Source organism: Rattus norvegicus, chromosome 16, assembly GCF_021556685.1.
Source record: "Rattus norvegicus strain SHRSP/BbbUtx chromosome 16, alternate assembly SHRSP_T2T, whole genome shotgun sequence".
NCBI lineage: Eukaryota > Metazoa > Chordata > Mammalia > Rodentia > Muridae > Rattus > Rattus norvegicus.
The window spans coordinates 86,572,537-86,588,791 of record NC_141549.1 but is presented as its reverse complement, the minus strand read 5'-3'; the positions used below and the strand labels follow the sequence as shown (position 1 = coordinate 86,588,791).

The following is a 16,255-nucleotide window of genomic DNA, read 5'->3' as shown; positions in this document are numbered from 1 at the left end:
TCCGCCCGGCTGGGCAAACAGGGGATGGCGAGGGCCGAGGGGCGCGGGCGGGGGCGGCTCCCCGCCACCCGTCGCCCGGCCGCCCGGCCACGCGCGCGCGTCCCCCGGGCCCAGGAGGTGGGCTAGAAGGCGCGCGCCACTCGGTGGCGCAGGGCCCTCCGCCGCTCGGAAGGATGTTCGGCGCGGGCGATGGCCACCCCCCGCTTCGACTGTCCGCGGCCGCTGCCTTCCAGGCTCTCGGGCGGCGCCCGGGGACTGGCTGGGCCGAGAGTCGGGGTCCCCGAGCCGCGGGGCCGAGCTTAGAACGCGCGCGGCCGGCCTGCTGCCACCGTTCTGCACGGCGCGACACCGGTCTGCGTCCGGACACTCGGGGCCCACGCCGCCACTGGGGCCGCTGCCGCCGCTGCCGCTGCTGCTGCTGCCACCAACGACGACCTGGGTTTGTCGCGGTCCCCGCCGCACAGTGAGTAACACATCGCGCACCGAGTGACTGAACTAAGAGCAAAACAACACGTGACTCTGCGTTACGCAGGCACACTCGCGCGGACGCTCCGCCCCGCCGCCCCGCATTGGCGCTGCGTTCCCCGACGGACAGCGAGCCCGGCCAATGAGCGTGAGGCGCGGGGGGGGCGGGACGACACCGCGCTGCGTTTCCCGCCGTCCCCTCCCCCTCCCCCTCCGAGGCCGGGCCGGGGCTCGGCGGGGGCCGGGCCGGGCTCATTAATCAGGGGCTCGTTGTGGATGCAGGCGGGGGCGATGCCACCCAGGGCGGGAAGCCCGCCACAGAGAAAGCGGGTGCGGGGTTTGTGCTCCCGCCTCGCGCCCTACTAACTGGCCCCAGGCTTCCGCCGCGGAGGGGGAACGGGGGCGGGAGGTTGGAGCTGGTGCGGGGCGGCGGTCGGACCCCAGCATCTGGGGTGGGCGCGCGGCGCAGGGCGGTGCCCGCTGTGGGTGGCAGGCGCGCGGCCCGGTTTGTTTACGAGCATCGTTGCCCGCGAGCTCCCGGTCGATGGCAGCTCAGTGCCCTTTCCCGGCGGCGAGCAGAGCGAGGGGCGCCCCGGAACCCGCCCCACCCTCCGCAGTCGTCCGCCCCCGCCCCCGGCCGTGGGCTCTTTCCGGGGCGTCATCAGAGCCATTCACTTGTCAGGTTCCCGGGAAGTGGAAGTCGCCTGTTCTGGATGTAATAGGAGAGAGGAGGAGGGCATGCTGGCGTAGGAAAATGCGGTTTCCATAGTGCCGGGAAAGGGCGGGCCTGGGCGGGAGCGGGGAGCTGGGAGCGGGTGCTGGCGGGCGTCCTTCCCGCGCCCCGCGCCCTCACTGCTCCCGGCCCGCGCCCCAAACCTTGCTCACCCAGCACCCCGGCCATGGGAGGGCGTCGCCGAACCTAAGAGCGCGGCCGCGGGCACAGCGCCAAGCCAAAGATGCCCTTGAACTGCTGCTTTGAATTTCTCTATCTACGTGGCCTTTGTGACTTTCAAAGTTGAGGGCAAATAAGCACCTGCATGTCATGTCTCCTCACTGACAGCGTGAGGGCCGCTAGGAAGGGCGATGATCCGAGTTCACAGAAGGCGGGATTGGAATCCTGATCTGAATGCGTAAACAAAACCCTTGCCCATCTAGGGAGAAAGTATCTAAATGAAACAACTCATGACCAGAGTTTATCTTACAGTTTAACCTTGGTTATTTTGTACTGAGTCCTGGAAGTTCACCGTGGAATGCCCTGCATAATTTACGCATCGTTATTACAACTACAACGACATGTTTAAGAAAAATAATTGCACGGTTTGAGTCTGAAGACCATAGATGCTTTACCCTTTGTTTAGACTGTGCCGTAAACCCCCTAATGATGGATTTTGTGCCAAGATAACCCAAGCCAATGTTGGACCTGTTCTGTTTTTAGCGTGTGTACCGCTAGGATTATGATTATTGGTGAATAGCCAAAGCTTGGGGGAAACCATCCACATAGTAAATATCATCATAAAAATTAACCTCAAAAGGGTGTGTTGAATTGGGTCTCCCATCTTAAAATCACACTCTTTTAAAACAAGAGATCAGTAAATGCCATCGTTAGTGTCCGTCCGTGTGCAGATGTGTGTGCTTGCACACCCTTGCACTCACACCCGTGCGTGTGCAAGCTGTGGTTGTGAGTGTGCCAAGCACACTGTCTTGTGGCCGCTGGCTTTTGTGCTTCTATCACCAACCATTATCTCTAAAGCAGAAGAAACAGAACAACAAGACAGGAGCTTTTTTATCTTGGAGCTTGAAGAAAATGCGGCTCGATTTCTATTGATTGTGATAATTTGCATCCCATTTTATAAGACACATAAATGAGCCCGTGTGTTCTGTAACCTGAAATAGCACAGGACGAGAAGCCACTACATCAGTACCCAATGCTTTCTTCTGAAAAAAGGCATCTTTGGTAACCATTTTGCTTTCTTCTTTATTTTGACTCTTAATAAAAAAAAAATTAGATTTTTAGGAATGCATTGAGTGCTCTGTGCCCAGCGGGGCTTGGCCAGTACCAGCTTTGTTTTCCTTGGGTCTGCGTTAATGTTCTGTACCAGGAGTCAGAAGCTCAGTGTTGGCAGGTGACCTGTTGTGTGCTGCCTCAGACACCCAGCTAGCAGCACAGGAGGGGTTCAGGGAGGGGGTAAGTACAGCTTCTGTCCGTGGCAAGGCCCTTGTTATTCTGCAGCCCCGGAAGCTCTAAGAGAGAGAGAGAGAGAGAGAGAGAGAGAGAGAGAGAGAGAGAGAGAGAGACCACCCTCTGAGCAACCTGCTTCCTGCTGCCAGATAACCTGCTTATTTACTGGAAGCTGGTTGTGTATCTTGGGATTTTCCAACTGTTCTCCCATACTTTTTCAGTACTAGTCGGCTCCTAACATCTGTCCGTGTGCTGTGCTCACAGGACTAGGAGACATGTACCTGGCTTGTTGCCAGTAAACAGCCTGACTGCAGCTTTTCCTCCTGCCTTTGGATCTTTCCTTAGAATCCTTCTTTCCCTTTCACGGCTGACAAATGACCATAGGGTTTCGGTTGGTTGGTTTTTGATTTTTTTGAGACAGGGTTTTTTCTGTACAGCTCTAACTGTCCTGGAATTCACTTTGTAGACCAGAGTAACCTCTAAATCGGAGATCTTCCTGCCTCTGCATCCTGAGGTGCTGGGATTAAAGATGTGTGCCGTGGCTGTTTACCAAGGAAGATATGGGATTTTTGTTTTAATATGATTCAAGCAATTTTGCTTCTTTTATTAAAAATAGTCTTTCAGGAATAAGTTAAGTATTCTCATTAAGTTCTTAATTGTATAAATAGGCAAAATGTGTTAAAAATCCATTATATAAATACTATTGCCAAAATGGACCATAGTTTTTTTTTTATGTAGAAAGGCTAATATAGAAGAAAAATATATGGTTTTAAAGTTTTTCTTTAATTCTTCATGCATTATTATGCGTCTGACAGGATTGTATGGTTAGGTCAACTCTGAAAGCTGACTAAGTGAATTATCAAGCAGAAAGCTACACACCCAGTGTGAACAGCCCTCTCTTAAAATGTGTTCCAGGAAGCCTAACAATAGTTTATGTTGGCAAGTCTGTTTCCCCTTTAGAAAGGGTGGCATAGTTGGCCCTGTTACACTGCCCTCAGTAACTTAGTTCACAAGTGTATTCAAAACATTTGCATTTCTGATGAATGAACCTTGAACAGACTTTTGCCCATCTAAGATTAATAGGGAAACTCGCTGCATTAAATGAGCTCTCCCCCAACCCCATCTCTTTGCTAGTATGTTTCAACTAAAATTGCACAAGAATTTTGTAACATGTGAACTCTGTGTTTGCAACAGGATAACTTCCCTGCAAGAATGTAACTGTTGTTTGCCCCTAGTAGTATCTGTGCTTGGCAGTGCAAACAGTTAAACAATCAGAATTTGTAAAAGCTCAGCAGGCAGAGACAGGTGAATCTCTATTAAGTTCAAGGTTAGCCTAGTCTACTCACAGTGAGTTTTAGCCCAGTCATGGCTGCTTAGTGAGACCTTGTCTCAAAAATGAAGAAATAAAAGAGGAGGAGGAGATAGAAGAAGAGGAGGGAAGGAAGGAAAGAAAGAAAAAGTTTATATAATGTGTATACATTAATTATATTATTTTCTTAGACATTGTAATAGCTTTCCACCTTAGTATTCATTCTGTCTATTAAAAATAGTGATTCAACAGCCCTGATAATCCTAGGTGCTAACTCCAGGACGGCTTTCTAAAATAAAAGCTTACTGAATGCCGAAACCACCATAACTTACAAAATAAGAGCTACCTGTTCCTGAGTCCACATAGTGGATGCCATTGACATTAAGAATGTCTCTGAAGTGATGCAACTATGTTTTCTGAACAAGAAATAGGGACAGCCGGGAGTAACCTTCTTCAAGTCTCTGAGCCTCAGGAGAGCAAGGTCAACCTGTGCTCTTTGCTCTGTGCTCTGTGGATCAGGAGCAAGCAGTTGGCCTGGGCTCCCTAGTTGCTCCAGAGGTAACAGACACAGCCAGCCCCATCCTGCCAAGTGCTCGAATGTTTGATGAAATTGTGTCCCACTCCAAAACCTACCATGTCCCTACAGTCATAACCAGGCAGCTTCTAGAGTCTGTATTGTAAGGTTGTTTTTAAAGCCCAGCTTAAGGATTTCTATCACAGAAAATGTGGCTGGCTCTCACCCATACTGCCACCCACTGGCGACGTCTTTTTCTAAGGCGTCTAGCGAACGCGGCTGCACCTTTGCTGGTGACTGGAGGGTTGTTTATTGAAATTGCTTCCCACCTACCGTACATTGGCTTTGTTGAGATCCTGAAGGAAGGTAGTAAGTGTGATATGAGATATAACAGAGAAGCATTGGTTCAGAGTGACAGAGTAACAGGTGAGGACGGATGTGAGCAAGACCTTCTGGGAGCAGACCAGTAACAGTGGGAAGAATCCAAGCACATTCAACACCGTAGGATAGAAAATATATATCAAGGGCAATTTAAAGTATTGGAAAACAAACAAAGCAACACAGTACATCAAAACTTTGAGCTCAGGACTATTTTATGCTTCCTAGATCAAATGTGAGATAACATCAAAGCACACTTTCCCTACAATGGCCATCCAACCTCAGATTCCTTTCAGAATAAGCCAGTGTCACATAGACAAATTTCAAAATGAAATTTTGAAAAAGAAAAATGAGTGGGAAAGAAAATAGACTGTGAATGACAAGTGTCAGTCACAAGCGTGTGACTGTGTTTCTGAGTAAAATAATTAGAACCGTGTGCTAACGACTCCTTAGCTCTGAATATGCAAACTTTTTTTTTTTGCTTGGTCTCAGTCTAGGCAATGTTGGATTCTATTTTATGCTACAGTATCATGGCAATAGGAAGTTAGTGCTGTGTTTAGAGAGAGCTGCTATCTGCCTAGAAGGAAGGAACCCAAAGCCTTGATTGATGTGTGTTCTACCAATCACATCCTTGGGATTCTACATTTAAAACAAAAGCTGGCATACAGTATCAATTACAGTATAACAGTAATTGGGGCTGGAGAGATGGTTCAGTGGCTAATAACATTTTCCAAAAGACTATGACAGATGGTTTACAACTGTCTGCACAGCTCTGGAGAATCCAATGCCTTCTACTCTCTGAGGGCACCCAAATACATGTGACATTCACTCAGACACACACACACACACACACACACACACACATATGCACAAATAAACTAAATATTAAAAATAAAATACCAAAGGTAGAGAGATTGCTCAGTGGTTAAGAGCACTTTCTGCTCTTGCAGAAGACTTGAGTTCAGTTCCCAGCACCTACATGGAGGTTTGCAGCTACCTGTAACTCTAGTTCCTGGGGATATAACACCTTCTGACCTCCACAGCACCAGACAGGCATGTAGTGCACGTAGATATGTGCAGAAGACATTCACACATACATATAAAAATAAATCTTAAAAGCATATCGATAACAGTAAACTGATAAGTGTCTTCTTGCTGTGCTCACCATGACACATGTAGAGGACCACACATAAAATTCCATCCTCCCAAATGCAGATGGTCAAGAGGGAAGTCTCAGCTGAAGTCTAATTCTAATTATTGGATAGGGGATTCCATCTGTCTGTCCTATGAGTCCACAGACTCATTAAAAAATTAAACAAGATGATTCAGGCTGATGATGTAGCTCAGTGGTGGACTGTTGACCAACATGGATGGAATCCTACGTTAAATCCTCAGGCTGAACCAAAAAGCAAAGCCTTTTAGCTCTTCATGCATGTTTTAGACTTTCGCTTTACTTAAAACATTTCTAACACAAACGATAGTATCTAAACTAAACTATGTACCTGAAAAGTACAAACAGTCCCAATTTCTCCAAAATAAAGTAACCAAATCAGCCTGTGAAATGCAGGCAAAATCCTGCAAGCCAGGTCCCCTGAAACTGCTCAGCTAGAGGCTGCTCAGCTAGAAACTGCTCAGCTAGTATTTATGCAGACACAAATCTACTACTGGGGGTCAATAGCTGCAGGCCTTCCAAAATTGGCTACTTCCTTCTCAATGTTTTAGAGGCCACACAAATACTGCTGGGCTAGAAAGAGAATTACATGTTGATTCTGTCTTAAAGTGTTCTTCACTACATAATGAAATAGTGCCTGTCTGCTAGGTTCTGCATTTGAACATTTGGAAACCCTGTTATACACTGTAATTAAAAACAAAACAAACAAATAAGCATCCCCCCCCCCAGATATCCTGGTATTTGTTTGACTTTTATCTGGGTGAATACATGCTGTATTTTAATTCACAGCACAGTAGGGGTTTCAGGATGACATCCATGCCCTGAAGTATATATGTTACAAAAGACTGATGTACAGTCCTCAACTCAGATCATAAAACTCAGCAAACACCAAACGACTAAGCATTCTGTAGATATCTTGGAGCTTCATTGCTTACAATAATCTAGAATGCATGTCTTTGCCTCTGGGCACTTCTGCCTCCATAAGGCTTACTTCTTTATGTGGTTAAAGACTTCAGTTTTTATAAGCATCTTTGGTTGTGACATAGAATTTGAAAACAGAAATTGTCACATGTTATTACAACATCGTCTGGTCTTTTCTTAACTGTAGTTTTAATTCCCGATACTGCTGTTTTTGCCCATTGTTTTAGAGTAAGTGGTTTCTATCTTTTCCATTTTCATTTAAGACCATACTTTATTAAATACATATCAAAAACATGGTGATAGAATGATTTGATATGATTTTAATCTTTGAGCCCAGAGAGTTTCATTGTCAAACTTAATATTAGAGCCCACAAAGTTTCCAGGAAAAGATGATACAAAGTTACAATGATGAACAGAGTGTGTGGTGTGACCCAGTGAGCCTGAGGCCCCCCACTGGGCCAGCCATGGCAGGAGATTCTGCAAGTTTGAGACTTTCCTGGGCTACACCGTGTGATTCAGTTTCAGAACACAGACAAGTGAAACAAAATGAGAGAGAAGAAGAAGGGAGGAAGAGAGGAAGGGAGGCTAACCTCCATCCTAGTTAAATAAATAGATTTGCCTCTTGAAGAAATGTGTAACAAAGGAACGAATGCAACTAAGTGGCAACTTAGAAGACAAATCTTGTTTTATGTGCTTTTGTTTTAACTTTAGCGCATCCATGTCAGACTTAGTGTTTAAATTGGTTTGGAAGCTGTTTGGATCTATCTTCAGTACTATGGCTTCAAAGATATGTCTGTAACCATCAGTCCATACTGTGGAGAAGCTTCCAACTCATACAGAAGCAGGTGGGAAAGGGAGCTGATGGGTAAAGTATTATATTGTATGTTCAGGTCAGAGGGTCAGCCCTATGTGTGTAACTGGCATTGCATTCCCTGCCCTACCTGTCCAGATGTTTCTTAAATATAACAAATCCGCTGCCATCAACTTCCATAATCATTCTCTTCTTTAAGTCTAAAATAAGTTTGGTCTTCCCATCTAAATTGATGTCTGCTATGCCTATTGTGGATGTCACAGGAGAGGAACCCCTTTCTCTTAAGCTCTGGTGGATTGCAGTTTCAAACATAACTGTGAGGGTTAATACACTTAGTAAGAAAACCAAGAGCGCCTGTTTCACAAAGAGTACAGCCATTTAAGTGAAACTCAGGTCTTTTTTTTTTTTTTTTTTTTTTTTTTTTTTTTTTTTTTTTTAACCAATGCCTGCTTCATTGGAGCTGGTCATCTCACAGAAAAAGGAGCCTGTAAGTGAAGTCTGCAAATGTCACTTCCTGCTAAATCAAGGGTTAGGAACTCTGTTGCCTTTTGTCTCGGGTTGATTTTTCGACTGCTTGTGCCCTCTTGGATATGGTGCCAGGTAGTTCACAGTCACACTTGACATGCTCATGAGTTATGAGGTCTGGTGATAAAGTTATACAGACCTAAGGACAGAGTGAATCTTGTCAGACCCATCAACCACAGTTGTGCTCAATGGTCCCACACACAATCTCTTCCCATGTCCCTTGGTTCCCAGATCTCTCAGTCCTCCAGGTCTCTTAGATTATGTAGGTATTGTTGATGCTCCCAGGTCTCTTGATCCCATCAGATTTCTTGCCCCATCCTCAGGTCTCTTGATTCTAAGATCCCTTGGTCCCCCCAGTTCTCTTAGTCCTCCAGGGCTTTCGGTCTCCTAGCCTTTTGGTACCCCAGGTCTCTTGCCCTTCATGTATCTTAGTTCCCCCTCAACCTTTTGGTCCCCCAGGATTCTTGGTCTTCTCAGGTCTCTTAGTCCCCCAGGCCTTCTGGTCCCCCAGATCTCTTGGTCCTGCTGGGTCTCTCAACTCCCACTTGTCTCCTGGTTAAAGCAGAGACATAAAAGAGGCTGACACTCTTTCAGTCATGACCAGGGCAGTGTAGACAAGAAACCACACTCCCGGGTGAAGTCTTTCTCAGGGTGGAGACCAGTCTCCCTCATTTTCCATTCAATACATGCTATTGCCTGGGGTGCATCCCTGCATGGTTGACAGCTAGCACCTTCTGCACTTGCTCAGAGCAGCAGGAGCCCAAGCGAGTCTAAGCTTTCTGGTCCAAATTGCTGGTGTTCCCTGACATTGTCGAAGTCCCAGTAACTCACTTCCCTGTGAAGAAAGCAGAATGGCCTTCCAGACCCCACTAATGCCCTTAGGAAGTGTAGAATCTAGAGGGTGACCCAGAGTAAACCCGGAGTTCACCAGATCGGAAAGAACAGTTGTAAGTCTAAAATCAACCCTGCTCTACAGGGGAAGTACTGAGGTTTGGAAAGCTGGGATTTTACTGCATTGAAGGCTAACACAGGACCTTCCACAGGCAGCGGCACCAGGAGACATATTGAAGACACATTGAAGGTGGATCCCTGTCTTCCTTCCCAGAAGTAACCAATGCACAAAGCAAGCTATGTGTGAAAACATGCAACCATGAAGCTTAGGAGGAAAGACAGTATTTGATCAGTATTTGATCTCTTAAAGCAGCATTCCGTGAGGAAAAGAGTAAGATGGCGAAGGAGAAGGCTTTGGTGTTGGTATCCAGGATGAGATTGACTTCATGATAATGAGAGGAAAGCACCCAAGACCCCAGCAGTGGGAGCAGGTATGAGAGTCTCAAGAAAGAGAGACCCTTGAGGCTTTTCTTCTCTCTCCACTCTTGGAGACTCACCCGTAATGGACCTTCCAAGATAACCCATACACTCCAGCAAGGTTATTTCGTGGACTCTTTTTCTAATGAGAAAGGCTTTGTGGGAGGTGGGGGTTGGAGAAATGGCTCAGTAATTATGAACACATTTGATATATTTGGCTCCCAGCACCCTATGTGCTCACAACCACCTGTAACTAACTAAAGAGAACCAGACTTCCTCTTCTTGGTGGGCATGTGGGTGCGCGCGCACGCACACATTCTCTCTCTCTCTCTCTCTCTCTCTCTCTCTCTCTCTCTCTCTCTCTCCCTCCCTCCCTCCCTCCCTCCCTCCCTCTCTCTCTCTCTCTCTCACACACACACACACATTCTCTCTCTCTCTCCCTCTCTCTCTCTCTCTCACACACACACACACACACACACACACACACACACACACACACACCCCAAATCAAATGGATCTTTTAAAGAAGCCCTTATGTAGTTATATAAAAAGTCATTTAGGTCAGTCTGTAAGAGTCCTCTGAATCTCTAGCATGGCACATCCATACACTTGGTAACCACTGTCATCATTTTGTCATCTCATACCCTGACTGTAAACCACTCTGTGGGACATCATAGAAGGGAAGTCTCTATGTGGCAGCAGCATGTGCATACCTAGGATCCAGGGACTTGCTTTGTAAAAACTTCCAGAGGTCACCCTACAGAGAAACGGGTTTGTCGGTGTTAACTCTGCACCTTCGATTTTCACGCACGATGAAAATTACTTTTAGTGAGTGTGCAAGTTGCAAACCCCTCCAGCAGCACAGATCTAAAGGTTCTCTCCCTAGCCTGGAGGCACTGTTCTTGTAGACCAAGGACCGATGCTCCGTGATGCGCATTTCTCCTGGTACCTTACGTGTATCCTTTTTCTCTAAGCGGTCTTTCAATGAATAACAATTCCTACTTATATTTAAACTTCTTTCCTTCCCTTTAGGATTTTGGATTTTTGTTTTGTTTAAATGTCTGTTTTCTTCTCCACCTGAATTCTCAAGAACTTCCTCCCACATTCCCTTTCTCTGTATCTGAGAGAGGTGTATTGGGTGTGTCAAAGGGACCTTATCAAATCTTTGTGTCTGTGGCATGGCGATAGCTCGAATTCTCTTTTCTTTCCTCACTTTTGGAAGGTGTTTTTGAGTATGTGGTTCCGTGTTGTGTGACTTCGAGCCTCCCTGGCGTGTCCGGTCTGCACGGTCAGCTTTCTGTGTCTCTTTCCTTCCCTCTGACAGCATCCTTGGTTTTCAGAGGCTGTGCATGGAAAGATAACCTCACTGGCAAGTGCCCATTTTCTCATTCTACAGGAGCCTCTCAGATTATCAGTTAACTCTTTAACTGGTGCAATTAGGACTTGTTTGGCGTGTTTTGAATGTCTTGAGTTGGCTTGGGGTTCACTGATTAGAATAGCCTGGCTCACTTGCAAGACCCAGGAGGATCCGCCTGTCTCCACCCCTCCAGTGTTAGGATTATAAGAGCATGGCAACCTGAAGGGCTGTTTTATGTAGGTCTTAGAGGAGCTAACCCAGGGACTCATCGTTACAAAGTAACCACTTCTCCAGCCAAGCTATCCACCTGGTCCTCAAATATCTGCACTCAGTCTTTCAATCTAGGCAAGTGTGTATTTATTCTCTAGTATTTTTTTTTTAACTTAGGAAGAACATAATGCTTTACCTATAGCATCTAAATAGAACTTTGTATTAGTGCTAAGCCACACTAACAGGTAGCAACACTAAATGGAACACACTTACAAAGTTACTTTACAAAAGAAAGAAAGAAAATCCTGAAAGTGAAAACCACATACTCAACACATTGTATATGAGTGGATGATTATTTGGAAAACAAATTCTCGATAAATATTCCTTCCCTTATATGCAGACCAAAGTCATGTGACTCCCTGGAGGGAGAGGGCTGAGCCTGAGGGCTTCCTAGGGTTACTCACTCTTGTGTGGTCAGAGCTGCCACAGGGATCCACACCAGCCACGAGGCACCCCCAACAAGTGTTGCTCTAGAGTGCACCTCCCAGATCTCTCTGTGAGGCTGCCTTCACCCCAGAAGTCACACTCTGACTCGTTACATGGACAGAAAGTGAAGTTTCACCACATGGGACAACAAGACAATGTGCAGAAGCTACTGCAATAATGGATCAATGCAGGGCATGGCATTTAGTGCCTCTGCGTTCCTACAGCTTTGCTTGACTTTCAGAAGTCTCTCAAGTCCTTATGAACTTAGGTTCTGTGACAAGGTCTTACCTATATGCACATCCATGGATATGGCCCTGTCCTCTCTGGAAGCTTCCCTCATGGCTTCCTCCAGCTGCCAACTGCCTGACATGGCAAGAGTAGCCCCACAGCAAGCATCCCTTCACCAGACACCTCCTACTGTATCCTGCTGCATCTCTCCATCTCACCACCACCATGGAGTTCTCCAAGGTCCTGAACCCAGTGGCGCTTCTCCAGTCTTGGAGGTTAAGGTTCACAGTTCAAGGGTCAGATGCTCTCTGGGAACTGATTATCTGTACCCGCACTTAACTACGGGAGCTTCCTGAGCAAGGCAGGCATACTGGGGTTCTACTTGCCAGCTGTCATCCTGGATCTGCCTGTGAGAGATGCTGCTTTAGCCATCCATGCAATGGCTGCGTCCTTGCCTGCAGATGCACAGGAGCACGGGACACTTGTTTTTCTTTATTATCCTGCAGTCCAGTAACACTGCTTTCAAAATTTGTTTTTCAGTTGTCAATAGTATCTGAGTGACTCTGTTCTATATGCATCTTGTTGATGTTTTGCATCATCCCAAAGGACAGACTTACACACCAGAATCGTGATTCTCCCGATGCTGAAGAGCAGAGAGTGCCTCCTACACACTGCCAAGGAGCTGTCCCAGTTATGTGAGAATGGCCCCCTCTCCATCTCCCTCACTCCAAGGCTTCAGTAGTGAGAGTTGTGCCTTGTCACATGTCACATGATCTTCTCTGGTTGCTGACAAAGCCAGGTGTTCTCAGCTGAGAAGGCACAGGTGTCTCTTCTCTTCTTTACCTACCCCTTTAGGTCTAGAAAAGGTTTATTTCTCTGTGTGTACCTGTGTGAATTTATATGCACTGTCTGTATGCAGGTGCCCAGGGAGACCATAAGAGGACACTGAGTGCACACACACGGGAGTTAAGAGCATTTGTGAGCTTCTGTGTGGATGCCAAGAAACAAACTTTGGTCCTCTGCAAGAATAGCACACGCTCCTAACCACTGGGCATCCCTCAGCCCAATCCCTGCAAACACACACTCTTTTCTTGTTTGGCTAAGCTTTCCTCCCATGTGTGTAAACTTGGTTGTTTATCACCATGCCTCCATGCTACATACGTGCTAAGTGTGTTTATGCACTTAGGTCAGTTACAATGTTGCTTATTTCACGTCTTTACCTAAGAAATTTAAGTTTTCTTCGTGGAAGTGAAAAGTGTTCTCTATTTCCCATTAACGTTTGTTCAGTGGACCTGCATACTTCAAGGTTTCTTATGTAGTCAGACATAAGGATCAGATATATTTTCCTGTAATCCACTCATTTTATTCTCTGATGTTCTTATTTTGCTAACTGATATAAAAACCTAAGTGGTCTATTCTCATTACACTAAGTGTCAACACCCAATATTTAATCATCTATCTTAAACCCACTGGACGTAGTATTTCTGCTGTTTTCAAGTGCAAACACTGGATCTTTCACATATAAGGTCATTGCTATTGACGTTTTCCTGTGGGCCTGGGGAAGTATTCAGTATCATGAGGTGTTTATTTATTTATTTTTCTTAGTTGAAGGTTAAGTTCAGAGAGTGTGTTCCTGACTCTTGTGCCTGCTTTTGGGACTCTTTTCCTCCTGCTGGGTTGCCATGTCCAACTTCGACATGATAGTTTCTGCTCCATCTCATATTTTATTGTGTCATGTTTGGTTGTCTATCTTAGCAGCCCGTTCTTTTCCAATGAGAGACAGAAAGGGAGTGGACCTGGAAGGGAGGGAAGGAGGGGTAGGGAAAACTGGGAGACATAGAAGAGAAAAAAGCAAATTGGAAATATATTGCATGAAAAATATTTATTTTCAATAAAAGGGAGAAAAGCAAGGAAAAAAAACAGTTAGTTCAGTAGTGTTCCTTACAGCTATTTTAAAGCATATTTTATTGAATGTTCACATATGGGTATAGCGTGTTTGGAGCCTGACCCTCCCAATTCTTGCCTTATATTCCTGCTCATACACATTTTCCTTTCCCAACTTCAGGTGTTTCCCCTTTCTTAAAAAAATGCCCAGAGCTGGAGAGATGGCTCAGTGGTTAAGAGCACTGACTGCTCTTCTAGAGGTCATGAGTTCGATTCCCAGCAACCACATGGTGGTTCACAACCATCTGTAATGGGATATGCTGTCCTCTTCTGGTGTGTCTGAAGACAGCTACAGTGTACTCATATGCATTAAATAAATAATATTTTTAAAAATTGCCCACAGAGTCTGTTGAGTGCTACCTGTGTGTGCATGCCACGGGCAGGTGTTTTAATAGCAGAGACTGGAATTAGGATAAATCTTTGTCGAAAGAAGATGGTAAGTAATTAGGAGACTGTAGGGTAGAGCCACAGCAACAAAAATGAGCTCAGCCCCATCCCGTGGGCGGAATAAAGGGAAAAGAGTAGAGACCAACCTTCTGCTCCCTGGCTGTGAACACAATGGAGCCAGCAGCCTCAGGTTACTTCTGCCCCGCCATGGCCACCACAATGGACTGTATCCCTTCAAACTGTGAGCTGAAATTAATCCTCCCTCCTTCAAGTTGCTTTGATCAGGTACTTCGTCCCACCAATGAGATCAGCAACTCTTAACCTTGGTGCTAAACTTGGTGGCAAGGACTCAGATCGCCCCCTCTCTGCAGGGCTCCAGAGAGAAGGGATCTATGGGCAGCGGGAACAGTTTGTCACCTCGGACGGTTTGACTACCCTATTCCAAAGACCTGGGTAATGGATGAATTACCTGTGGCCTGCCCAGAGACAGTGAGGGAGGTGCAGCTCCTGAGGGAGGTGTAGGAGGGAGTTGCCGTCTCACAGGCTCAGTTGAATGTTAGGACTTGGGAATAGGGGGTAGCCAGAACTTCAGGGTGAATTGGAGAGGGATCAGTAGAGCCAACGACACAAGGAAGACACTAGGAGAGATGGGGCCCTTGTTAGATTCCTGGCCTCGGGCGCCAAGGTCACTGCCGAGCCTTTCTGCTTGTGGCCACAAGCTCTATTTTCGGTTGCATCCACACAGAGTTAGAGTTGGCCACTGGGAGGAACATGATGAGTCTGAGTGTCCTCAGCTGGCTCCTGTGACTCCAGGACAGCCAGCAAGCTGCACTTCCTGAAAAAAGCAACTGGAAAAAGTCTCTCGGCGACTTTTAAAGTGGTGTCTAGGCATAATACTCTCCAATTATCAACCTAGTAAAATAGATTAATTTGTCTTTTAGGGAAATGGAAGTGCTTAATGGAGTCAGGCAATACTGTGAGTACTCCATAAACCGTGGCTGGAGCGAGGCATGAATGTCGGACCAGAGGGTATGTGTCTGGCCCTCACCTCCTCTCTCCTACTCATCAGCCCTCTGGACCCTACAGAGCTTTCCTCTCTCAGCTCCCCTAGGAGGCTCTCAGCCTAGTTCTTTACCACACGGATCCTGGTTGAAGCCCCGAGTCACGTGGAGTGCTCCAGTGCCCCCTTCAGATACGGTAATAAAACGTATTTTGCTGTGCAAAGAAACACCCCCACACCAATATCCTAGGCACATCAATATGGTCATTCAATGGGGAACTCCAAGTTGCCCCCTGACGAGTAGGTACTGGATTTCTCAGAATTTCCTCCTCTCCGTGAATGTGTCACTTGCTGGTCTGCTGTATCGATGCATACATTCTTTTCCTGACAAGAAAAGCCCAGATCGCAGGGGTCTAACCTTCCCCATCAACCTCCTGTACCACAGACTAGTGGGGGATCTGCTTCCTTGTTTTCTAGTCAGCAGCCAGAAGAGCAGGGGGGTGACACGGTGGTCCACCAGAGACACATTTGGTATGGGCTACATCACTTCTGCTAGAAGACTGGTGTCCCGGATACTTCATGTACAGGAGAGGCGGACATCTTCCAGCACCATCGTGTTCAGTGACAAAGAGCTGTCATGGAAGTCAGAGCCCCTGCTCTATGGATCCCACCGGCGCTAGAAGACATAGACCAACTCCTGGATCGAGGAGCACTGTTCTCTCTATATTTGTTAAGCATTAGCTACCCATAGGAATCTTGGCTACTAAGAGACCCAAGGTCTGGCCCCTTTGCTCGGATCCATCAAGGAGAGGACGTGAGAGGTGATTCTTGCCATGCTGGTGGCTCCGCAGGGAACATTCTCAGTGTGCTCTGGAAGCCCCACGCCACACGTGGCATCGAAGCCCAAAACAGCCAGGTAGGAAGAGCTGCCAGTGGCTTGCTTTTCCTATATCCTGCATTTCGCTCAGCCAGAGGTGGAGACTGGGCTGTGTGCCACCGACCCTGCCATGCACAGAACCATACACTGAGCCCGGAGGAGGCAAATTAGGTCTTCAGTTTCTG

At 46.7% G+C, this 16,255-nt stretch overlaps 1 long non-coding RNA gene and 1 pseudogene across 1 annotated transcript in view; both read left to right on the top strand.

Moving 5' to 3' along the window:
• Positions 1-16,255, top strand: part of LOC102554055 (uncharacterized) — a 36,475-nt gene that overhangs the window by 1,231 nt on the left and 18,989 nt on the right. The gene's annotated exons all lie outside the window — the stretch shown is intronic.
• On the top strand, positions 25-15,873 carry LOC148000651 (uncharacterized; annotated as a pseudogene).